The sequence below is a fragment of the Pyrus communis genome, chromosome 2 (assembly GCF_041283825.1).
Source record: "Pyrus communis isolate YQ-2024b chromosome 2, ASM4128382v1, whole genome shotgun sequence".
NCBI classification, from domain to species: domain Eukaryota; kingdom Viridiplantae; phylum Streptophyta; class Magnoliopsida; order Rosales; family Rosaceae; genus Pyrus; species Pyrus communis.
Window position 1 is genome coordinate 11,037,243 of NC_142566.1, and position 25,190 is coordinate 11,062,432.

A 25,190-nucleotide genomic window follows, 5' to 3' on the forward strand; every position below is an offset into this window, starting at 1 on the left:
TGTAAGTTTTAACCCCGTTGAGCCTTGTTTAGCCTTTATTCTTTGTTTACCCACATTTTCCTCACCTAGCCTAGTTTAGGACAATCCCCACCCTTGTTCTTAAAAGATAGTGAGCATGACTTAATTGAATTCCTTTTGAGTTACATTATGAAAGAAAATAAGTGTGGGGGAGAGAATGTTTTGTTCTTAAGTGTTTATGTATGTTTTGAGAGTCAAAAGAAAAGAAAAAAAAAATTGTGAAAAACATATGAAAAAGAAAAACAGAAAAGAAAAGAAAGAAAGGAAAAAGAGCTTGTTCCCCCTTGTTCAAAAGTTGAGTTTTCATTCAAAAGTGAATTCTACGTTAATTCAAATGCTTTGCTCGCTATTTCTTTAAGAACCTTTGTTTTCCATATCCCTTCTTTGTTAGCCAAACACCTTTAGCTCCGTTTCAACCCTTATGCTTCTTTCTTGAGTGTTATGTGTTTCAATTTGTGGAGTTTGGAATTGATATGAGCTTATGGTGTCACTGGTTCTCGCATCTAAGTAGTAGCATTCCATTCATGAGATCATATCTAAACATGCTTATTAACTCCAGAAATTGCGTTCTTTGTGATACATATATGAGAGTGTTCGTTTTCATGTTTACATCAATCTTCTCACATATGACTAGATTAGGGTGTGTAGTTAGAAAATCTGAGTGAAAATCGAGTGCATATCTTGTAAGGAATTGAGCAAATTCTCTAAGGCATGTTACTACATTCAAAACATGGTTTTAAATGCTTAATTGTGAACTAGTATATGGTGACTATGATTAAGAATGTACTTAAGTGTGAAGATGACTAAAATCTGTGGGAATGATGATTTTTAACGTGTCATGTGCATTGGAAATCCCTAAGACGGTTGTTGGAAGTTTTAGGTTGTGTTTTACTTGTTTTGTTTCGTTTGGTTTTGTTTTGTTTTTCTTTCTGTTTTGCTCGAGGACTAGCAAAAGATAAGTGTGGGGGTATTTGATAGGAGCATATTCATGCGACTTAAATGGCTTGTTCTCGTGCATTTACGATATGTTTCTCTAGTTATTTTAGTCCTTTATGCTTCTTTTGTGTGTTTTCAGGTTCTAAGGGCAAGGTATGCAAAAGGATGCCTTTTGGAGCCTTTTGGAGCAAATTAGAGATTGGAATGGATATCATATGCTTGGAGCCAAAAGGATGGACGAAATTGAAGACTTGAAGTAGGAAAGTTAAATCCTAAAAAAACCTCATGTTTGAGCATCATTGAAAACTCCTACGCATTTTAGAACACAAAAACAACATTCCTAGCAACCTTAGGACATTGTCGTGTGTTTCCTTGTGTCTCCCTTCCTTGCCATGCAAGGAAGGGCTTTGTTCCCTATTTTAAATACTTAAACACTACCACTTATCATTCACCACATATCATTCACCACTTATCATATCATACATTCATTTATCACTTATCATAATCATTCACTTATCACTTAACATATCATACACTTATCACTTATCACTCATAATCACCTACAACATCCACCTACTTCACCTACAACATCCACCTACTTCACCTATAACATCCACCTACTTCACCTACAACATCCACCTACTTCACCTACAACATCCACTTACTTCACCTACAACATCCACCTACTTCACCTACAAATGACATAGCCATATGTTCCCTCCACTACTCCTATAAATACCCTTGCATTCATTCATTCAAAATGATCTCATTCACAACACAACACCCCTCAAACACTTCCATTATTCCCTAGCCGTGAGCTTCCCATCTTCCCCTTAGAATCCAAACCGTGAGTCCCTCTTCCACCATTCCTCATCCATTTCCATAATTCCCCAAACCTCACCTTAGACCTTGTGCTACAACAACGAGGAAGATAAGAGGGCCTAAACGTTCATACAATTCAAGTTTGAGTTGTTGGAATGTTTAGGTGTTTCTTTGATTTCAAAGTTTAAATTCAATTCTCTTTGTTTTGTACGTATGAGGAATGGAAGAGAAGAGTGCCTAAACGTTCATACAATTCAAGTTTGAGTTGTTGGAATGTTTAGGTGTTTCTTTGATTTCAAAGTTATGAGGAACTAAACCCCCTTTAGCTAGGGGGTGATTCGAAACTATGTTTATATTTGCAATATGAATTGATTAACTTTCGTTGGAATTTCATAAGTTGTTGATTCAATTTGTTTAACCGTTTGATTGATAACTTATTTATGTATGTTTATTAAGAATGCGCGCTTAATTTTCATGCATGAATATGACGCTAGAATATAAGTGAGTTTCACCTAATCGTTATGAACTTATATTCACAAGTAGTGGAGGTTGCTTATAAACAATCGCGTTAAATGAATTCTTGGCACGAGTTTCATGCGTATTCCATAGTAACGAATGCCTTGTCAACACTTATAGTTTTCATGATGCTTAATGATCTTTGATTGTATCTTTATTGTGCTGTTCACGTAAAGGACTTTTGGAGAATGTTGTGAATTGCGTTACGCTAACCCATCCAATTCATTAACTTAAGGAAAACTTGACGGTTAATTTAAGCGGACCTAATTAACCCGGAGTGTTGAGTTTCATAATTTATCGAAAGACCAACTGAGAATCAATCTTGTATGCAAGTGTAACATGTATGGAGATGAACCCTGATGCGAGAATTATACGCACACAAATTAAACCCTCTTTTCGTCAAATTGTAGTATATGTATAAGTAGGGATCGTTCTAGACCGGGGATTAGGAGGGATTGTTAACCACTTGAATTTGACTCAAAAACGTAAAATAACAATATGAAACACTATACTAGACTCAAAGAATGCAAAACTAAACTTTAAAACACTAAAACAAACCAAAAGACTCAAAACAGCACCAAAACACTCAAAACTGCCTAAAAATCACTTTCTGGGCAGTTTTGAGCACCTTGAGTACTTTGGACGAATTTGAGAAACAAAATGAATCAAAACACTTATAAACACAAACTAAATGTATTTCTAACTAATCTAACACTTTAAAAGAAATGGGAGATTGGTTTTGAATGAAACTTGAAATAAAAACAGAAACTTGGAAACAAACAGATTGTAAATTAAAGCATAAGGAAATGAAGTAAACACAAGATGAATGAATCAACAACTAATAAAATAAGAGAGTACCAATGAAGATGAAGCTAGAGAATCGATTTCACCATTGCTAAGCCAAGTCCATGCTTGTTAAGTCAGATTATACTCATCCCTCTACTTATTTCTTGGGTTTGTTTCACTTAGATATGATCAGCCATATGATGTGTGGATTTGATCAAATGTCTCTAATTATGAACCTAATTGTGATGTGCAACTTTGGTTCCTAATCAAGACTATGTAGTGCATAAGAAACTTTCACAAAACCAAAGGGAACATTCGGCAGGATGTTTGCAAAACATTCCCTTCATTCATTCACATATCCACCAAGATTATGCATGATGTGTGCTTTAATCTTGGCTAAACAACCTGTGGTTAATTCAAATGATGATCAAACACTAAAATTAACACACTAAGTCACAATTAAATCGGAGAATGAAGCAAGAAATAGATAGATTAAATGAGAATTCCGAATTAACTACATGGCAAACTTTGCAAGGCTACATCGAATCCATAGAAGAGGATTAGTTACAATTCATGTTTGCAAATGATTTAACATAAAAATATAAAACATGAATGAACATAGAATTAATAATAAGAAAGAACCCTTGAAGCAAAACTGATGTAGAATCAAAGAAACACCTAAACATTCCAACAACTCAAACTTGAATTGTATGAACGTTTAGGCCCTCTTATCTTCCTCTTCGTCGTAGCACAAGGTCTAAGGGATGTTGTTGGTGTGTTGAATGGATTGGGGAATTATGGAAATGGAAGGATGATGTTTGGATTGTAAGGGAGAGTCACGGCACAAAGGGGGGTTTATGGTCTACATTTCTGCAATGGATGAAGTGTATGAATGGAATGGATGGACTTTGTGAAGGGCACGGCCCCAAGGGACCAATTTCTGTTGTGAAATGAATTGTGGATGAATGAGAATGAATGAATGAGTATTTATAGGTGAAATGGGGGGACATGACAGCTAGGTTGCATGTGCTAATGTTTGTGTGTGCATGTGAAATCTGGAATTGCATGTGTGTTGAATGTGAAAGCATGTGCAATGAATGTGTGGTGCAATGATGAAGGAATAATCTGAAAATGCAAGGTGAAATGAAGTGGAATGACAATGGCATGTGGAATGAATGATTTCTTGGTGAGGGGATGCATGTGTTGATTAAAGGGGAAATGAAAATCTGAAATGGGATAGCATGTGGGTGGAAATGCATGTGGGTGAATGTTTAAAGTGCATGTGCAATGTTTTAAAGGATGGAATGATGGAGGAACAAGTGCATGTGAATGCATGGTGATAGCATGTGCACGGTTTTGGTTGGAATGATGGCAGATTGTGAAAACATGTGAATGCATGTGTTTGATGAATGATAAGTGGTGAATGATATGATAAGTGATAAGCGGTGAATGATAAGTGATGAATGATAAGTGGTGAATGATAAGTGATATGATATGTGATTATGATAAGTAATGGGAGCATGTGTATGGTTTTGGGAGAAAGGTGGAGATGCACGGCATAAGGGAATTGGAAAGGTTTAAATGTCCTAAAACTAAAGGGAACAAAGTTCCAACACTTTGGTCTTCAATTTCGTCCAACATTTTGGCGCCAAGCATAAGCTATCCATCCTTAGCCCAAAAGTGCTCCAAAAGTCTCCAAAATGCATCTTTTTGCTCCTTTAACCCTTTGGACCTACAAACACACGAAAATAGCTTAAAGGACTAAAATAACTAAAGAAAAATAACGTAAATGCACGAGAACAAGCCATTTAAGTCGCATGAATATGCTCCTATCAAATACCCCCACACTTATCTTTTGCTAGTCCTCGAGCAAAACAAAACAACAAAAGAACACGAAACTAGACAAAACGAACAAAACACAACCTACACCTTCCAACAATCGTCTCACGGATTTCCAATGCTCATGACATGTTAAAAATCATTATCCCCACAGATTTTAGCCATCTTTACACTTAAGTACATTCTTAATCATAGTCACCACATACTAGTTCACATTTAAGCATTTAAAACCATTTCGAATGTAGTAACATGCCTTAGAGAATTTCCTCAATTCCTTACTAGAATGCACTCTATTTTCACATAGATTTTCTGACTATACACCCTACACTAGTTATATGTGAGAGATTGATGTAAACATGAAAGACTAGTATCTCACATATGTTATAACAAAGAAAGCATTTTCTGGATTTACGATAATGACATGAATATGATCTCATGAATGGAATGCTACTACTTAGAATGAGAACCAGTGATTCCATAAGCTCATATCAATTCCAAACTCCACATATTGAACACATAACGATCAAGATAGAAGCATAAGGGTTGAAACGGGGCTAAAGGTGTTTGGCTAACACAGAAAGGATAGGGAAAACAAACGTTCTTTAAGCAATAGTGAGCAAAGTATTGAATTAGGCACTTAGAATTCCCTTTAGAACGCAGAAGTCAACTTTGAACACCCAAGGGGAAGTCACACAAAACTTAGGGCCATATTCAAACTTTTTGGGCTCTTTCTTCAACAATCACACTTGTGAGTCCATTCTCACTTATTTTCACTCTTTTTCTTTCTTTTCTTCTTCTTTTTCTCACATTTTTTTTTTCCGTGCCTCCTTTAAGACTTAGGCACATACATACACACAAAAATCCCTTCCCCCACACTTATTTTCTGCAACATATTAATCAAAAGGAATTCATTTAAGTCATGCTCACTATACTTCAAGAACAAGGGTACGGATGGTCCTAATCTAGACTAGGTAAGGGGTGATGTGGTTAGCAAAGAAAATAGGCTAAACGAGGCTCAACGGGGTTAAAACTAATAACAAATACGAAATATGGGAAGTAAGGCTATTTGGATATGGTGGCAATTACACAACTTCATCTTGATATGTGTTATGCAATTCAATGTCATGCTTTGAATGAAACGGATATAAGTTCTAGCATTTAGTTCTATCATGATACAATTGCATTCTAAGTAGCAACCAAGCAAGGAATAATGAGATCATGCAACAACTTTAGAAAATAAAGAATCACAGAAAATAACTCTCCAAAGAAGGTAATGGCTCGAGTCTCACAGGGTTGTAGCGTTTGTTTGAGTTCCTTCCTTCAAGCATGTTACAAAAACGAATTTTTCTTTTATGATTGCATGTGAAGTCATACATTATAACCATAACCAAGCATATACCAAGAGTAAATCAAACTTTTCCCTATGTTTATAACTCTTTTTAACCGTCACGCAATTATAAACCAAATCCTTATCATTGTGTTGGAAGGTACCCTAAGACACAAACACACAAAAACGACTCAAAACACCCTTTTTAGGCTTTTCAAAACATTTTCTTCAAATTTTTATGTGATTTTCGGAGTTATAAAACAAAACACACTAAAACACTCTAAAACAATTTAAAAACACCTTAAAACAGCAAGGAACAACATTTGAAGTTATGGGTGATAAAATCCCACGAATTTGCATTAACAACATTAGTTACCCCCCCCCACACTTAAATCAAACATTGTCCTCAATGTTTTAAGCATAGATTCACACAAAACATAAGTAAACACACAAAAAGCACTTAAACATACTAAACATGGCAAAATGTAATTAACAAAGAGAAGAGTTTAGAGACGCAAATCTGGTTGTGGAATGTAAATTCCATCTTCTCCTTGTTGATTGCATTGAGGCTTGATGTTGTTGACTCCACAGGGGTTCCTCCCATCGTTGATTTTCCTTTGTGCTACTCTTGAACTGGGCAGCAGGATTCTTTTGGTCTCCCCCGAAGGTCTGAGCTTACTCCTTTGGTCTGTTTCTTTGTTCAATCTTTCCAATTCGTATTGAAAAGGGTTGGAGGATAACTCAGCCTATGTTTGTCTCCACATGCTTCAATGTATCATTTTCCTTGCCTTGCTTGCTCCCCTTGCAGAAGTGGTCGAGAGCAACGCTAGGTAAGCAATCAGGAATGGATTCCAGGCAGTCGGTTCCAGAACAGAAGACTGACTCCAAGTGCCTCTGATTGCTTTCGTTTTACTTTGCCATGCGAGTAATAACAAGGACAAAGGAAAGGACAGGGAAAGAGCATGATATGAGATACTTTTGCTTTAGACCTTGATGATATGAGATACCTTTGCTTTTGAAGAAACGGCGAATGAAGCAGCACATGTATTTGTTGTGGTTGTCTCCACATGCTTCGATCGACCGTTTCCTTCTGCCTTATTTGTACTCCAGGTTTCTGGTATCTTCTTTGGGGGAGAAAAAATTGAGTATTTCAAAAGGCGTTGCTGGGAGAGCGCCCTCAGAGGTGCTGAAGAGTTGGACATTTTCTTCAGGTTTGCCTTGCCATAAAAGACGAAGGTCGACATATATAGAGATAATATCAAGTGGTGGTACTCTTCTTTTACCCTTGTCGACAAACGTCTCTTCAATTTCTGAGCAAACGGCTCTTCGATTTCTGAGCGGACGCCCCTTCGATTTCTGCACAAGCGCCCCTTCGCTTTCTGAACGACACGTGGTAGTGCGGATGCGGCTCTGTCAGAGCTCTTTTGACAAAGTCGCACGCGTTTTCTGAAAAGCAGAGAAAGCGTCGCCGAAATTTACGCTTGTCGGCAAAAGTGTAGCTGCGATGATGACCTCCACGTGAACTTTTGACAAAGTTGAACGCGCCTTCTGAAAAGCCGAGAAAGCGTCGCCTAAATTACGCCGGAAATTCCGGCTTCTTGAATCGGTGGACGCGTCGCTTTGGCTTTTTATAGAGCTATCGATCACCACAACAAACATACTCTGAAGATTTCCCATTCTTGAAAATCGACTCCGGCCCTTTGAAATTTAACTCCATCCCTTCTCTTTGAACACTTTTGAAAAATGGCAAACTCATCGAACCTTAGCTTGGAATTGAGCCTTAGCAGTGATACGGGCGCGCCGCGTCAAGGTAACGTATGGCGCCCTTCTTTCTTATCTTCTAACGGTCTTCTTACAGGTGAAGACTCCGTGATGCAGGACGCCACAACAGCTACAATAGTAGCTAGGAACCTCCTCACTCCAAAAGATAGTAGGCTGCTGTCAGGACGGTCCGATGAGTTGGCCGTTCAAGAGTCCCTCGCACTTAGTGTTCAGTGTGCGAGTTCTGTGTCCAACATGGGCCAACGCCTGCTTGCCCGCTCCCGTCAGGTGGAATCATTGATGGCAGAGGTGGAGAGTCTTAAGCAAGAGATCCAGCAGCTTAAGTACGAGAATAGAAGTTTGCATGTGCTTGCAAATAACTATTCGTCGGGCATGAAGAGGAAGCTTGATGAGCTGCAAGAATCTGAGGGTCGAATTCACAGTGACCGTCAAAGGCTTGCGGCTTGTCTCCAGAGGCACCTTTTTCCTGGGTCATCCAGCGCTTGGCCAAGTATTGAGGCCTGGAATGCTTTAACTCCGATGCCTCCCGCTTCGATGGCTTCCGCTCCGATGCCTTCCGCTTCTATGCCTCCTGCTTCTATGCCTTCCGCTTCTGCGCCTCGTAGTGGGGCTTCACGTAAACAACCTTTGTGAAGCTCCACTTTTCTCCATGTTTAGTATTTTATTTAATAAATGAAATTTTTTTTTTTTTTTTTTTTTTTTTTTTCAGTGCATTGGGTTGCCTCCCAAGTAGCGCTTTCTTTTACGTCTTGCAGCCGGACGAAGAACCCAGTCACTCCAGGATATGTTCACGAATCGGATGAGAACTCCGAGTCATAAACAAGTACCTAAAACAAGAAACAAAACAAAATTAAGAATCTGGAAAAATAAAAACAAACGAAAATAAAACAATCCAAGGGATTAGCAAATTTTCTAATCCCCGGCAACGGCGCCAAAATTTGATGCGAGAATTATACGCACACAAATTAAACCCTCTTTTCGTCAAATTGTAGTATATGTATAAGTAGGGATCGTTCTAGACCGGGGATTAGGAGGGATTGTTAACCACTTGAATTTGACTCAAAAACGTAAAATAACAATATGAAACACTATACTAGACTCAAAGAATGCAAAACTAAACTTTAAAACACTAAAACAAACCAAAAGACTCAAAACAGCACCAAAACACTCAAAACTGCCTAAAAATCACTTTCTGGGCAGTTTTGAGCACCTTGAGTACTTTGGACGAATTTGAGAAACAAAATGAATCAAAACACTTATAAACACAAACTAAATGTATTTCTAACTAATCTAACACTTTAAAAGAAATGGGAGATTGGTTTTGAATGAAACTTGAAATAAAAACAGAAACTTGGAAACAAACAGATTGTAAATTAAAGCATAAGGAAATGAAGTAAACACAAGATGAATGAATCAACAACTAATAAAATAAGAGAGTACCAATGAAGATGAAGCTAGAGATTCGATTTCACCATTGCTAAGCCAAGTCCATGCTTGTTAAGTCAGATTATACTCATTCATCTACTTATTTCTTGGGTTTGTTTCACTTAGATATGATCAGCCATATGATGTGTGGATTTGATCAAATGTCTCTAATTATGAGCCTAATTGTGATGTGCAACTTTGGTTCCTAATCAAGACTATGTAGTGCATAAGAAACTTTCACAAAACCAAAGGGAACACTCGGCAGGATGTTTGCAAAACATTCCCTTCATTCATTCGCATATCCCCCAAGATTATGCATGATGTGTGCTTTAATCTTGGCTAAACAACCTGTGGTTAATTCAAATGATGATCAAGCACTAAAATTAACACACTAAGTCACAATTAAATCGGAGAATGAAGCAAGAAATAGATAGATTAAATGAGAATTCCGAATTAACTACATGGCAAACTTTGCAAGGCTACATCGAATCCATAGAAGAGGATTAGTTACAATTCATGTTTGCAAAGGATTTAACATAAAAATATAAAACATGAATGAACATAGAATTAATAAGAAGAAAGAACCCTTGAAGCAAAACTGATGTAGAATCAAAGAAACACCTAAACATTCCAACAACTCAAACTTGAATTGTATGAACGTTTAGGCCCTCTTATCTTCCTCTTCGTCGTAGCACAAGGTCTAAGGGATGTTGTTGGTGTGTTGAATGGATTGGGGAATTATGGAAATGGAAGGATGATGTTTGGATTGTAAGGGAGAGTCACGGCACAAAGGGGGGTTTATGGTCTACATTTCTGCAATGGATGAAGTGTATGAATGGAATGGATGGACTTTGTGAAGGGCACGGCCCCAAGGGACCAATTTCTGTTGTGAAATGAATTGTGGATGAATGAGAATGAATGAATGAGTATTTATAGGTGAAATGGGGGGACATGACAGCTAGGTTGCATGTGCTAATGTTTGTGTGTGCATGTGAAATCTGGAATTGCATGTGTGTTGAATGTGAAAGCATGTGCAATGAATGTGTGGTGCAATGATGAAGGAATAATCTGAAAATGCAAGGTGAAATGAAGTGGAATGACAATGGCATGTGGAATGAATGATTTCTTGGTGAGGGGATGCATGTGTTGATTAAAGGGGAAATGAAAATCTGAAATGGGATAGCATGTGGGTGGAAATGCATGTGGGTGAATGTTTAAAGTGCATGTGCAATGTTTTAAAGGATGGAATGATGGAGGAACAAGTGCATGTGAATGCATGGTGATAGCATGTGCACGGTTTTGGTTGGAATGATGGCAGATTGTGAAAACATGTGAATGCATGTGTTTGATGAATGATAAGTGGTGAATGATATGATAAGTGATAAGCGGTGAATGATAAGTGATGAATGATAAGTGGTGAATGATAAGTGATATGATATGTGATTATGATAAGTAATGGGAGCATGTGTATGGTTTTGGGAGAAAGGTGGAGATGCACGGCATAAGGGAATTGGAAAGGTTTAAATGTCCTAAAACTAAAGGGAACAAAGTTCCAACACTTTGGTCTTCAATTTCGTCCAACATTTTGGCGCCAAGCATAAGCTATCCATCCTTAGCCCAAAAGTGCTCCAAAAGTCTCCAAAATGCATCTTTTTGCTCCTTTAACCCTTTGGACCTACAAACACACGAAAATAGCTTAAAGGACTAAAATAACTAAAGAAAAATAACGTAAATGCACGAGAACAAGCCATTTAAGTCGCATGAATATGCTCCTATCAAACCCCTTAGCTAGCATTCATCCATAAATTTCATATTTACATTCTGTCTAGTTTATTAACTTGTTTCGTTATTTCAATTTTCGTAAAAACCTCAATCCCCCTTTTGCTTTAATGTTCATTTTAGTTAGAATTCAATTTAGTTTGTGTTTTTAAAGCATTTTGAGTTTTTGGTTTGTCTTAGTGTTTTAAACTTTAATTTTGCATTCTTTGAGTCTAATTTAGTGTTTTAAACTTTATTTTACGTTTTTGAGTCAGTTTCCAAGAGATTTGCAATCCCTCCTAATCCCTGGTCCAGAACGATCCCTACTTATACTTATACTACAAATCGACAAAAAGAGGGTTTAATTTGTGTGCGTATAATTATCGCATCAGGACCCTTTCTTCAATAACCAACAACTTAGAGCTCATTTTATGCTCTTCCAACTCCTTTTCATACTTTTCACAACTTTTTCTTTTTTTCTTCTTATTTTCCACGATTTTTTTTTTTTTTTTTTTTTTTTTTTTTTCTTTTCTTTTCTTTGCTGTGCCTCATTCAAGACTTTGGCACACCCATATATCAAGAATCCTTCCCCCACACTTGTTTTCTGCAATGCAATGATCAAAAGGAATTCATCTTTGAGTTATGCTTTTACTATGCTTCAAGAACAAAGGTATGGGTGGTCCTACTCTAGGCTAGGTGAGGATAATTGTGGGTTAACAAAGAAAGTAGGCTACACAAGGCTCAACGGGGTTAAATCCTACAAAACAAATGAAAGAGGGAAATATGGCAATTTGGCTATGGTGGTCACTACTAACTTCATCTTGAATATGTGTTATGCAATTCAATAACATGTTTTGAATGAAATTGGCATGAGTTCTAGTATTTGGAACTAAATGATGAAACGCCTTCTAAGTAGTAACCAAGCAAAGAAAAAATGAGATCATGCAATGACTTTAGAAAACAAGAATGCACAGATTTTAACTCTCCAAATAAACGTTTAGGCTCAAGTCTCACAAGGTTGTAGCGTTAGTTTGAGTTCCTTCCTTCAAGCATGTTACAAAAACTAATTTTTTTTTTTTTTTTTTTTCTTTTTGATTACATGTGAAGTCATAAGTTATAACCACAACCAAGCATAAACAAAGAGTAAATCAAACTTTCATCCATGTTAATCATTCTCTTTAACAGTCATGCAATTACAAACTGAATCCTCATCATTGTGTTGGAAGGTACCCTAAGACACAAACAAACACACAAAAACAACTTAAAAACAACTCTTTTTGGGTTTTCAAAACAATTTTTTTTCAATTTTTTCTGGGATTTTCGGATTTTTAGAACAACAAATACTAAAACACACCAAAACAGCCTAAAAACACCTAAAACAGCAAGAAACAACATTTGAAATTATGGGTGACAAAACCCTACGAATTTGCATCAAAACACTTTGGTTACCCCCCACACTTAAATCAAACATTGTCCTCAATGTTTCAAGCATAGACTCACACAAATAACAAACAACAAACAAAACAACATCTAACAACCTAACATGGCAGAAACAAAATCAACAACAAAGAGAAGAGTTTAGGAACGCAAATCTGGAATTGGAGTGCTTTCTAGGTCTTCCTTTGTTGAATGCATGGGTTGCCTCCCAAGTAGCGCTTGCTTTAACGTCGTACAGCTGGACGAGCATGCTTCTTATCCTCACTTGGAGCCCACGGCATGGAGTGGGATGTCCTCCACAACTTGCCCTTCAACACTTTCGTAATATGGCTCTATGAATGGGAGGGGATAGTGATCCTCCCTAATGGTGGTATTTTGGTTCCTATAGTTCATGTAGACGCTCCTACCACCTTGAAATCGATTTGGAACCTGCACCAAAGAAGGTAACAACCTATTAGTTGAAATGGGAATTGGAATTGGGATTGGAGACTTACTAGGATGTTGTGGCAATGCCCCTAGGGCAGCCACCATCTCGCAAATTTTATCCTTAGGTACGGCCAGATTGGGTGTTCGTAGGGTAGTGGCGTGCTCCTTGTGCTCTCCTTCAATTCCTTCCTCAATGGTGGTTCTAGACGCATCCTTCTTGATTGGTGTTGAACGTTCCTGCCCTATATTTTTAATTGTACCAATGGCAAAACAAGAACGAACATCATTAGGATTCTCAATGGAGTCATAAACATTGAATTTAATTATATCACCACCAAACTCCATTGTTAGTGCTCCTTTGGCCACATCAATCTTTGTTTGGGCTGTTTTCATGAACGGTCTTCCAAGTAGGAGTGGCAAGGGTGGAGAATGAACCGAATCGTCCATTTCAAGCACATAAAAATCCGCCGGGAATATCAAGTTATTCACCTGCACTAAAACATCTTCCAAAACTCCCTTTGGATAGGCATTAGATCTATCGGCCAATTGAATAATCACACCATCATTTTTCAATTCACCAAGGTTCATTGAAGCATAAATAGAGTAGGGCATGACGTTAATTGAAGCCCCTAAGTCTAACATAGCATTTTCAAACTTAGTTTGACCAATAATACAAGGAATTGTAAAGCTACCTGGATCCTTGCATTTTGGTGGTAACTTCCTTTGTAAAACAGCGGAAACGTTTTCACTTACCCGTACTACCTCTTTATGTGACGCCCTCTTCCTCGTAGTGCACAATTCCTTCAAGAACTTAGCGTATTTGGGCACTTGCTTTATTGCATCCAAAAGGGGGATATTGACTTGAACTTTCCGAAACGTCTCCAAAATGTCCTTTTCCGCTTCTTCTTTCTTTGTTTGCTTAAACCTACTAGGAAAAGGAACATTCGCAGGAAAATCATTAGTAGGAACCGAACTTGACACGTTTTTACCTTTATTGGATGAATTGGGCGACTTGGGATCACTTGGAACTTGCGGCACATTTGGTTCCACCTTGGCCGTGAGTGGCCTTTGCTCCTCCTCTTCAATTCTCAACTCGTCCTCCTCGTTGGAACGTGATTTGGATGGTTTGAGGTCAGATCCGACTTGCTTTCCACTTCGCAAATGTATAGCTTTTGCAGATTCGAATCCACCTCTCGGATTGACCACCGTTGAGCTAGGCAACCTTCCTTGCTCACGAAATTGCCCCATGAATTCGGCAATCTGTCCCACTTGCTTCTCCAAGTTGTCCACCCTCTTGTCTTGGATTTGCCTCTCTTTGTTTTGAGTTTGGACTTCCTGCGTCAAAGTAGTAAGTAATTGAAAAATCTTATCATTATCACTTGAATTACCTACATTGCTTTGGGCAGGTTGTGCTTGGGCTTGTGGTGGTGCCAACGGCTTTTGATAGAAACCCGGGGGTTGTTGCCTAAATCCGCTTTGTTGTTGACCTTGTTGGGGGTCTCGCCATTTGAAATTTGGATGATCACGCCAACCGGGATTGTAAGTATTAGAAAACGGATCACCACGTGTTTGGTATTGGTTGCCATATCACACGGCATTGAGTGTCTCCCACCCTCCATTCTCGATCAATTGTGGGCACTTGTCCGTAGGGTGTCCTTGCATGGAGCATACGCCACAAGAAGCTACGGTTTTGACTTTTGGACCTTCCACCACCTGAGAAAGCAACGTAGTAAGGTTAGCCATTTGGTTTTGAAGTTCGGTTATGGTACTTACCTCATTGACTTGGTGTTGCCGTGGGGTACTCCTCTGTCCAACGCCTTCGTATTGTTGAGCATTCAATGCTCGATTAGCAATCAAGGTCTTTGCAGCCGTGGGGGTCTTGTCCACCAAGGCTCCTCCCGCTGAGGCATCTAGCATTTGATGTTCAATAGGTAGAAGTCCCTCGTAAAAGTATTGTAGAAGTAGTTCCTCCTTCATTTGATGCTGTGGACATGAAGCAACAAGAGATTTAAAATGTTCATAATAAGTAGGAAAGGATTCACCTTCATCTTGTTGAATTCCACTTATCCTTTTCCGTAGGAGGATGACTCGAGAAGTTGGGAAAAACTTCTCCAAGAAAGCCCGTTTCATGCTCTCCCATGATGTGACCGTTCCGGGAGCCAATTCGTACAACCAATCTTTTGCTTTCTCTTGGAGAGAAAAGGGAAAGGCCTTCATCTTCAAGATGCTCTCATCCACGTTCACCGGAGTCATGCTTCAGCAAACGACTTCAAACTCCTTCAAATGCTTGTTCGGATCTTCCATGGATAGCCCATGGTACTTCGGAATGTGATGTAACAAGCTTGACTTCAATTCGAACTCGGCAGTCTTGTCTTGAGCCGCCCTTGGGTATTGGATGCACAAGGGTGCGTCATTGGCCAATCCCGAAGCGGAAAGCTCCTTGATTGTTCGGTTGTCCGCTGCCATATCTCCCACTTCTTCTTCAAATTCAGAAACGGACTCGGAACTTGCACTTGATTCACTAGGTTCCGGGTTCTTCCTCTTACGTCTCAACTCACGCTCAAAATCGTCGTCAAAGTCTAAAATATGTTCGTGAACCGGATTAGAACTCCGAGTCATAAACAAGTACCTAAAACAAGAAACAAAATAACATAAGAATCTGATATAATAAGAAAAACGAAAATAACAATCCAAGGGATTAGCAAAGTTGCTAATCCCCGGCAACGGCGCCAAAAATTTGATGCGAGATTTATACGCACACAAATTAAACCCTCTTTTTATCAATTGTAGTGAAGAATGTAAGTAGGGATCGTTCTGGACCGGGGATTAGGAGGGATTGTTAATCACTTGGAATTGACTCAAAAACGTAAAAACACAATATAAAACACTATACTAGACTCAAAGAATGCAAAACTAAACTTTAAAACACTAAGACAAACCAAAAGACTCAAAACAGCACCAAAACACTCAAAACTGCCTTAAAAACACAATCTGGGCAGTTTTGAGCACTTTGACTACTTTGGACGAAATTGGGTAATAAATTGATTCAAAACACTTAGAAACACAAACTAAGACACTTTCTAACTAAATTGGACACTAAAGTAAAGGGGGTTTGAGGTTTTGACGAATTTGAAAACAAAACTTAAACTTTGTAAAACGAACAGATTTTTAAACGAATTTGGATTTAATGAATGGAATGAAGGCTAGCTAAGGGGTTCATCTCCACACATGCCATACTTGCACACAAAACGATCTCTAATTGCTTTTCAATAAACCACTGAATTCTCAACGCCCCAGATTAACCGTGAATTGCACTAATTAACCCTCAGATTTTCCTAATGTTATTGAGTTGGATGATTGCATACGACAACCCAAAGTATTCCCCACAAGTTCCCTACATGAATTGCATAATAGAGATACAAGCAAGAATCATTAAGTTCTTTGAAAACCATAAGCATTGACGAAGCACTCGTTACTATGAATTGCATGAAACTTATGCCAAGAATTTACTTAACGCAATTGAGATCATCAACTTTTACTACTTGTGAATATAAGTTTGTAACGATTAGGTGAAACTTCCTTATATCCTAGCATTAGATTTACGCATGATAATTAAGCGTGCACTCTCAACCAACACACACAAATCAGTTTAATTCAAATAGATAAGTAAATTGAATTCACAACTTATGAAACACAATTAGAGGTAATCAAATCATATAGCAAGCATGTTCATGGTTTCGAATCCCCCCCTAGCCAAAGGGGGGTTTAGTTCCTCATACGTACAAGACAAAGAGAAATAAGTTTAAACATTGAAATCAAAGGAGAGGAAACACCTAAATATTCCAGCCACTCGAACTCGAATTGCATGAACTTCCAAGCCCTCTTCTCCTCCTCTTTGTTGCGGCACAAGGTCTATGGTGGGTTTGTGGATGATTTTGGTATGTATGGTGGTGCGGCAAGGTTTGGTGGTGGTGTATGGTGGTTGGGATGGAGGTGTGGAAGTAGGGGAATGGTGTATGGTTGGTTGTAAGGTCACGGCAAGGGGGAATTTCTGAATGAATGTATGAAAGTTGTGTGAAGGGGTGGTGGTCTGAACTAGGGGCTAATACGAGTATATATAGGCACTTAAAACCCTAGGGTAATCAGATATGGACTTGAATAACCCAAATCCACAAGGAAATAGGCTTAGAAATCAGAAATAGAAAGGGATAATGCTTCCTAGGTGCGGCAGGTAAGGAGATAAGGTGATAAGGCTTCTAGAATGCCTTGCAAGGCAAGGGAAATCAGCTTTCTAGAAGGATTTGGGGCGCCACCTTTGTAGGAGATAAGATAAGGTTCCTAGAAACATGTTTTAAGGGCCAAATTTGTAGGAAAAAGGGATAAGGGTGCGGCACCTTTGTAGGGATAATGTTAGGGCTTCTAGAAAGCCTAAAACTAAGGGGATTTGGATAAAACCCACGGCAAAGATAGGATAGGGCATCTAAGGCTTCTAGAAACCCTCCAAGATAAGGTAAAGTGCATGGCATCCCTATAGGATTAGGATAAGGTGTCCTAAATGGATAAGGACTCCTCATTGCACTTGGAAACTTTGCCTATTAGGATTAGGAAACCTTGTCTTCATCATTCCTTCTTCATCTTGGACTCCTTTTCCTTCTTGGACTTGGAAAACTTCTTTGTTGCTTCACTTGAGACCATTTGGACTTTGCCTTTCCTACTTCAAGTAGGAAACCTTGTTTGAGTAGGCAACTTTGTTCTTCTAGGAATCCTAATTCAACTAGGAACCCCATTTTAACTAGGAATCCTAATTCAACTAGGAAACCATCTTCCATTAGGGACTTTCCTACTTCAACTAGGAACCCTTGCTCAAGTAGGAATCATCATCTTCAAGTCTTCAATTTCGTCCATCCTCTTGGCTCCAAGCATATGATGTCCATTCCAAGCTCTAATTTGCTCCAAAAGGCTCCAAAATGCATCCTTTTGCATACTTTGCCCTTAAAACCTGAAAATACATAAAACTAGCTTAAAAGACTACTTTACTAAGGAAAAACACTATAAATGCACAAGAACAAGCTAAACTAAGGTGCGTAAATATGCTCCTATCAACACACCCTAATCTAGTCATATGTGAGAAGATTGATGTAAACATGAAAACGAACACTCACATATATGTATCACAAAGAACGCAATTTCTGGAGTTAATAAGCATGTTTAGATATGATCTCATGAATGGAATGCTACTACTTAGATGCGAGAACCAGTGACACCATATGCTCATACCAAGTTCAAACTCCACAAATTGAAACACATAACACTCAAGATAGAAGTCAAGGGTTGTAACGGGGCTAGGGTATTGGCTAACAATGAAAGGTGAAGGATAAACAAACATTCTTAAAGCAATAGTGAGCAAAGTATTGAATCAGGCACTTAGAATTCCCTTAAGAACGCAGAAGTCAACTTTGAACACCCAAGGGAAAGTCACACAAAACTTAGGGCCATATTCACTTTTTGGACCCTTTCTTCAATCACTCATTCTTTCATTTTTTTTTTTCAAGCTCTCTTTTTTTTTTTTTTTTCTTTCTTTCTTTTCTTTTGAATCTCAAACATACTTAAGAACAAGCATTCCTTCCCCCACACTCATTTTCTTGCATAATGTAACTCAAAAGGAATTCATTTAAGTCATGCTCACTATCTTTTAAGAACAAGGGTGTGGATTGTCCTAAACTAGGCTAGGTGAGGAAAATATGGGTAAACAAAGAATAGAGGCTAAACAAGGCTCAACGGGGTTAAAACTTACAACAAATACGAAATATGGGAAGTGAGGCTATTTGGCTATGGTGGCAACTACACAACTTCATCTTGATATATGTTATGCAAATCAATAACATGCTTTGAATGAAATGGGCATGAGTTCTAGCATTTGGAACTATATGATGAAACGCCTTCTAAGTAGTAACCAAGCAAAGAATAATGAGATCATGCAACGACTTTAGAAAACAAGAAATCACAGATTATACTCTCCAAAGAACGTTATTGGGTCAAGTCTCTCAGGGTTGTAGCGTTTGTTTGAGTTCCTTCCTTCAAGCATGTTACAAAAACGAATTTTTTTCTTTTATGATTGCATGTGAAGTCAAACATTATAACCATAACCAAGCATATACCAAAAGTAAATCAAACTTTTCTCTATATTTATAACTCTTTTTAACAGTCATGCAATTAGAAACCAAATCCTTATCATTGTGTTGGAAGGTGACCTACGACACAAAAACGACTCAAAACACTCTTTTTAGGCTTTTCAAAACATTTTTTTCAAATTTTTATGTGTTTTTCGGAGTTATAAAACAACACACACTAAAACACTCTAAAACAATTTAAAAACACCTTAAAACAGCAAGGAACAACATTTGAAGTTATGGGTGATAAAATCCCACGAATTTGCATTAACAACATTAGTTACCCCCCCACACTTAAATCAAACATTGTCCTCAATGTTTTAAGCATAGATTCACACAAAACATAAGTAAACACACAAAAAGCACTTAAACATACTAAACATGGCAGAATGTAATTAACAAAGAGAAGAGTTTAGGGACGCAAATCTGGTTATGGAGTGTAAATTCCCTCTTCTCCTTGGTGATTGCATTGAGGCTTGAACTTGATGATTCCACAGGCTTACTCTCGAACTGGTTGCCGCCCATCGTTGATTTTCCTTTGTGCTACTCTTGATCTGGGCAGCAGGATTCCCTTTAGGGTTTCCCCCGAAGGTCTGAGCTTCCTCCTGTTATCTGTTTCTTTGTTCAATCTTTGCAGGAGTGGTCCCTTCTCTGGAAGTGTATCAACCGTTGAAGATGACTACTCGAGAGCAACGCTAGGTAAGCAATCAGGAATAGATTCCAGGCAGTTGGATCCAGATCGGAAGACTGACTCCAAGTGCCGGCTGATTGCTTCTTTCACTTTGCCATGCGAGTAAGAACAAGGACAAAGAAAAGGACAGGGAAAGAGCATGATATGAGATACTTTTGCTTTAGACCTTGATGATATGAGATACCTTTGCTTTTGAAGAAACGGCGAATGAAGCAGCACATGTATTTGTTGTGGTTGTCTCCACATGCTTCGATCGACCGTTTCCTTCTGCCTCATTTGTACTCCAGGTTTCTGGTATCTTCTTTGGGGGAGAAAAAATTGAGTATTTCAAGAGGCTTTGCTGGGAGTGCGCCCTCAGAGGTGAGGGAGAGTTGGGCATTTTTCTTCAAGTTTGCCTTGCCATAAAAGACGAAGGTCGACATATATAGAGATAATATCAAGTGGTGGTACTGTTCTTTTACCCTTGTCGACAAATGTCTCTTCGATATCAGAACGACGCCTCATCGATTTCTGAGCAGGCGCCCTTTCGATTTCTGAACGACGCCCCTTTGCTTTCTGAACGACACGTAGTAGTGCGGATGCGGCTCCTTTTGACAAAGCTGCACGCGTTTTCTGAAAAGCAGAGAAAGCGTCGCCGAACTTTGCGCTTGTCGGCTAAAGATGTGTAGTTGCGATGATGGCCTCCACGTGTTGTCTGAAAAGAAGAAATCTTTTGACAAAGTTGAACGCGTCTTCTGAAAAGCCGAGAAAGCGTCGCCTAAATTACGCCGGAAGTTCCGGCTTCTTGAATTGGTGGACGCGTCGCCTTGGCTTTTTATAGAGCTATCGATCACCACAACAAACACACTCTGAAGATTTCCCATTCTTGAAAATCGACTCCGACCCTTTGAAATTTAACTCCATCCCTTCTCCTTGAACACTTTTGAAAAATGGCAAACTCATCGAACCTTAGCTTGGAATTGAGCCTTAGCAGTGATACGGGCGCGCCGCGTCAAGGTAACGTATGGCGCCCTTCTTTCTTTTCTTCTAACGGTCATCTCACAGGTGAAGACTCTGTGATGCAGGACGCCACAACAGCTACAATAGTAGCTAGGAACCTCCTCACACCAAAAGATAGTAAGCTGCTGTCAGGACGGTCCGATGAGTTGGCCGTTCAAGAGTCCCTCGCACTTAGTGTTCAGTGTGCGAGTTCTGTGTCCAACATGGGCCAACGCCTGCTTGCCCGCTCCCGTCAGGTGGAATCATTGATGGCAGAGGTGGAAAGTCTCAAGCAGGAGATCCAGCAGCTTAAGTACGAGAATAGAAGTTTGCATGTGCTTGCAAATAACTATTCGTCGGGCATGAAGAGGAAGCTTGATGAGCTGCAAGAATCTGAGGGTCGGATTCAAAGCGACCGTCAAAGGTTTTCTGCTTATCTCCAGAGGCATCTTTTTCTTGGCTCATCCAGCGCTTGGCCAAGTATTGAGGCCTGGAATGCTCTAGCTCCGATGCCTCCCGCTCCGATGCCTTCTGCTCCGATGCCTTCTGCTTCTATGCCTTCTGCTCCGATACCTTCCGCTCCTACGCCTTCCGCTTCAAGAGTATTGCCACGTAGTGGGGCTTCAAGCAAACAACCTTTGTGAAAGTTACATTCTTTTATTTTTCTTTTTTCTTTCGTTTTTTTTTTTTTTTTTTTTTTTTTTTTTTTTTTGTTTATTATTAACATAAATAAAATCAAACGGCATGGAATTGGTCCTTGAATGGAAGGTGATACTTGAAGTAAACCGGCATTGGTTTGAATTCTAGTGTAGGTGTGTTGATGTATATTTCCTTCCTAATGCAAGAATATATTTAGTATAATGGCATAAGCAAGGGTGTCGAATCCACAGGGACTAATTGGACCTATGTAACTACTTGTTTGCAAGAAATCTAAGAAATGAATCAAACTAGTCTAAATAGGCAGATTTGAATCAAACTAATCAAACTATGCAGATTTGTTGTTTTAACTTGAAAGCCTAAGAGAATGAAGTAAACACAAATCAATGAATCAACAACCAATATAATGAGATAGTATCAATGGAAATGAAACTAGGGATTCGATTTCACCATTGCTCAATTAAATCCATGTTTGTTAAGTTGGTTTATACTCATTCATCTACAACATGCATCTTTGGAATGTCAGAGAAGATGGCCAACATGCATCTTTGGAATGTTGCCGGAGCATTGCAAAGTCCAAAAGGCATTCTCCGGTATGCAAATGTGCCAAAGGGGCAAGTAAAGGTTGTTTTCTCTTGATCCTCCGGAGCGATTGCAATTTGATTGTAACCTGAGTAACCATCCAGAAAACAATAATGTGAGTAACCTGCCAATCTCTCAAGCATTTGATCTATGAAAGGCATAGGAAAGTAATCTTTTCTAGTGCTAGAATTCAACTTCCTGTAATCGGTGCAAACACGCCAACTGGTCGTGGGCTTTGTGGCCACAAGCTCATTGTTTTCATTCCTCATCACAGTGATTCCCACCTTCTTAGGCACCACCTGAATAGCACTCACCCATTTGCTATCAGAAATGGGATATATGATCCCCACATCTAACAATTTCAACACCTCATTCCTAACAACTTCCTTCATGTGTGGATTGAGCCTTCTTTGTGGCTCACGGCTTGTTTTTGCTCCATCCTCCAAAAGGATCCTATGCATGCACATGGTAGGGCTTATTCCCTTAATATCTGCAATAGACCAACCAAAAGCTGATTTAAACTCTTTTAACACCCTAATTAGTTTATCTTCTTCAATTGGGGTGAGATCAGAAGCTATGATAACTGGAAGAGTTTCAAAATCAGCTAGATATGCATATTTTAGATGTGGTGGAAGTGGCTTAAGTTCAAGTTTTGGTGCCTTAACAGTGGAAGGAGTTAGATGTGATATTGATGATTCTAAAGGCTCAAAACGAGGTGAAACATTCAAAGGATACAATGCCAATGCTTCCAAGGCAGCTACTTCTTCCATGAGTGCATCTTCTTCATCAAACTCATCTTGAGATTGACTCAAAACAGTTTGCAAGGGTTCATTCGATTGTGCCTGCAAGAACTTAGAGAATACAAGTGAATCAAGCACATCAATGGCATAACAATCAAGAGATGAAGAAGGATGAGCAAGAGATTCAAACACTTTGAATTGAACTGTCTCTCCTAACACTGTCATAGTGAGGAGTCCATTTTGCACATCAATGATGGTCTTGGCTGTGGCCATGAAGGGTCTCCCAAGCAATATTGGCAACTCACGATCATGTATAGGAGCTTCTTCCATGTCCAACACTACAAAATCTGCAGGCAAGATTAGTTTATCAACTTGAACTAGAATATCTTCTACTATACCTCTTGGATATTTAACTGATCTGTCTGCAAGTTGTAATGAAATGGTGGTGGCTTTCAAATCTCCCAAACCTAGTTGAAGGTACACTGAATAAGGCATTAAGTTGATGCTAGCACCCAAATCAAGCATCGCTTTCTCTACTTTCTTGTCCCCTATGGTGATGTTGATAGAGAAACTTCCTGGATCCTTGAGCTTTGGTGGAAGTTTTCTTTGCAAAACTGCACTCACATTCTCAGACACTACTACCTTCTCATGTGGTCCATACTTCCTTTTGTAGCTGTTTAACTCCTTGAAGAACTTCCCATATGCCGGCATGTTCCTAATGACATCAAGCAAAGGTAAGTTAACATTCACTTTGCTTAGTATATCAAAAATTTCCTTAAATGACTTATCCTGCTTGCTCTTGGCAAGTCTTCCAGGGAATGGTATTGGTGGAGTGTATGGTTTCTCGGCCTTGTGAAGATTTGGTGCTTCAAATGAGGAAGTGGCATGGCTTGGTTCCTCAATTGATTTCTCATTGTCTCCTTGAGTGACACCTGCATTCACATGATCATATTCATTAGTAACTTCATTGCCAACTCTATTATCAATAACCTTACCACTTCTAAGTGTAGTGATTGCTTTGGCTTGCTCTTGGTTCCTTTGGAGTATCACGGGTTGGCTTGGAAACTTCCCAACCTCTCGTTGGTTCAAGGCATCTGCAATCTGCCCCAATTGTGTCTCCATTTTGGTTAGGGCTGCTGAATGTTGTTGGAGAGTGCTATTTGTGGAATGTTGGAATTGCAACGTGTTTTGGGCTAACAACTTAACCGTATCCTCTAGACTAGGGGTAGGTTTTGGTTGGAAATTTTGGATTGGATTGTTGTTCTTCCATGAAAAGTTGGGATGATCTCTCCAACTCGGGTTATATGTGTTGGAATACATATCATTCCTTGGTCTTTGGTTGTAAGAATTCATGAGGTTCACTTGTTCTTGAACATACTCGGGGTAAGCTTCCCTAGATGGACATTGGTGAGTAGGATGGCTTGGTATGTTGCAAATGGCACACACTTCATTTGCTTTTGGCACCATGTTGAGCACGGATTCAAGCTTCCTTTCTAGGTTAGCTACCTGCAACAAAAGCTCATGATTAGAACTTGTTTCATAAACTCCAACTTTCTTACCCCTTAAATCTTTGTGTTGAGCATTAGACCCCAACATCTCATAAATGTTATATGACTCTTGAGCATTCTTTTTCTTCAATGCTCCACCTGCTGCATTATCAACAGTTGATTGACAATTTTGGGTTAGTCCATCATAGAAAATTTGCATTTGTAAATGAAAAGGTAACCCATGGTGTGGACATTGTATCAAGAGGCCTTTAAAACGCTCCCAACACTCATTGAAAGGTTCACCATCATCTTGTTTGAAGTTGAAGATTTGTCCCCTTAATGTGGCTGTCTTTTGAGTGGAGAAGAACTTCTCCAAGAACTTCTTAGCCACGGCATCCCATGTAGTGAGGGAACCTGGTGTTAGAGTCATCAACCAACTCTTGGCCCTATCTTTCAAGGTGTAAGGAAACACTCTCATCCTCAAATTTGCTTCACTTACTCCCTGCAAAGGTAAACCACTCACAACATTGTAAAACTCTTTAATATGAGCTAAAGGGTCTTCATTAGGTAAGCCATAAAATGAAGGAAACATATGGAAATGTGAAGATTTGAGATCATAGTTTCTAGCTTCTGTGGGCAGCAAGATGCATGAAGGTGAATTTGGTATGATTGGTTGAGCAAAGTCCTCCAAAGCTCGAAGCTCATCTAGGTTGCCCGCCATCTCTTCCTCTCTTTCCCAATCAACTTGCTCAGATCCTTTACTTGTTGAACTAGGTGAAGTCCTTTCCTCTTCCTCACAGATTAGGGATGAAC

At 39.1% G+C, this 25,190-nt stretch overlaps 1 non-coding gene across 1 annotated transcript; it reads left to right on the forward strand.

Moving 5' to 3' along the window:
- Window positions 1–24,613: 24,613 nt before the first annotated feature.
- LOC137735798 (small nucleolar RNA R71) lies at window positions 24,614–24,724 on the forward strand. Its single transcript, XR_011068704.1, has one exon. It is a non-coding gene; the product is annotated as a small nucleolar RNA R71 (small nucleolar RNA).
- The last annotated feature ends 466 nt before the right edge of the window (window positions 24,725–25,190 follow it).